Below are 2,010 nucleotides of genomic sequence, written 5' to 3'. Positions count from 1 at the left end.
TTAACACAAAGTATCCCTTAATTTAATAACGGTATAATGAAATAAAGCCTTTATTCGTATAATAGACCTATACTAATACAAATATCTAAATCATTTGATTGGTCTATAGTGATGTGAAGATGAAATCCTCATTACAGACCTGTAATGATAGTGTTTTATTTTATAATGGGCATATAAAGAGAAGCATCACGGTCTAAATTTATAGTAGACCTATAGTAATATAAACTCCTAATTCTTATGATAGGCGTTGTGACAATGAAGCCACAATGCAAAGCAATATGATAGTTATAACAGCGATAAGAATCATCTCAAGTGACACCTTCTAAATTGGACTGTTAGGCCTACCCTTTCAACAGGCTACGTACTTTTTATTTTCAGTTCAACTTTTACTTTCATAAACCTTCCAGTAAATTAATTAAAGCTTACCTTGTGTTCCTGGGACGCCAACAGTGGAGGCTACCGTGAGCATCAGTCGAGAATGTTTTTTCATCACAAAAGATGACTTTGCTCCAAAATTCATCAGTCATTGGGTAACACTGCAAAGCAAATGCAAGCCTTCAGTCCTCTTGATGATGTTGAGTAAGAAGAGCTTTCACGGCAGGAATGTGGTGGTATTATTTACATTAATTTTCATTTATTTATTTTCATTTATTTATTTTTTATTAACTTTTATTTATTTTTATTAGTTTTACATATTTTTTTATATTTTTTAATTACTTATTTATTTTTAATTATATATTTACTTGTTTTTATTTATTTATATTTATTTATTTAATTAATTAATTAATTTATTTATTTATTATCTATTTTTATGTATTTTGTTTATTTATTTTTTATCATCATTTACTTTTTAAATTTTGTTTATTTATTTTTATTTATTTAATTTATAAAACCTCTTTTATTTATTTAATTTTGTTCATTCTTATTAATTTATTTGTATTTTTATTTTTATATATTTATTATCTATATTATTACTTTCTATTTATTTTCCTTTTTCAGTTATTTTTAATTTTATTTATTGATTATTATTTATTTTTTATTTTTATTTTTTATGTAATTTTATACTTTTATTTCAATATATTATTATTGATTTTTATTTATTTATTTTCTATTATTTTTATTCATTATTATATCTTTGTATTTATTTATTCTTATATTTATTCATTTTTATTTTCTATTTTTTATTTATTTTATTTTATTTATTATTATTTATTTTAATATATTTATTTTTATTTATGTGTTTTTTATTTTAATTTATATATAATATATTTTCATTTATTTTTCTTTATTTATACCTTTTATTTTTTTTATTTTTATATTTATTATATTTTAATTCAATTTATTTATTAATTTAATTATTTTTTATATATTTATATATTTTATTTTTATTTACTATTTTACTAATTTTTATTCATGTTTATATTTTTTTAAGTAATTTATTTTCATATGCTTTTATTAATTAATTAATTTATTAATTTTAATTTATTTTTATTTAATTAAAATTATTTATGAATATTATTTATTCTTATTTATTCTCATTTTTATTTATTTATTTATTTTTATATATCTATTTTCATTTATTTAATTTATTAATTTTTAACTTATTTCTTTTATATTTGTTTATTTATTTTTATTTATTTTTTATTTTTTATTTTATATTTTTCTTTATTTATTTTAATTTACTGTATTTATTTATTTCGTTTATTTATTTATTTTTATCTATTTTTTTATCTTATCCCTTTTCATTTATTTAATTTTATTTTTGTTTATTTGTTATTTATTGATTTGCATATATATATATATATATATATATATATATATATATATATATATATATATATATATATATATATATATATATATATATATATATATATATATATTTTTTTCTATTTATTTATTTAACTTCATTTTTGATCGTTTATTTCTATTTTTATTTATTTTTTATTTTAATTACTTTTTCGGCATTTTATTTTTATTCAGTTTTATTTAATTTTATTTATTTAGTTT

This window comes from Macrobrachium rosenbergii, unplaced genomic scaffold (assembly GCF_040412425.1).
Source record: "Macrobrachium rosenbergii isolate ZJJX-2024 unplaced genomic scaffold, ASM4041242v1 13913, whole genome shotgun sequence".
In the NCBI taxonomy this organism is placed as follows: Eukaryota; Metazoa; Arthropoda; class Malacostraca; order Decapoda; family Palaemonidae; genus Macrobrachium; species Macrobrachium rosenbergii.
Note: the sequence above shows the minus strand (reverse complement) of the source record.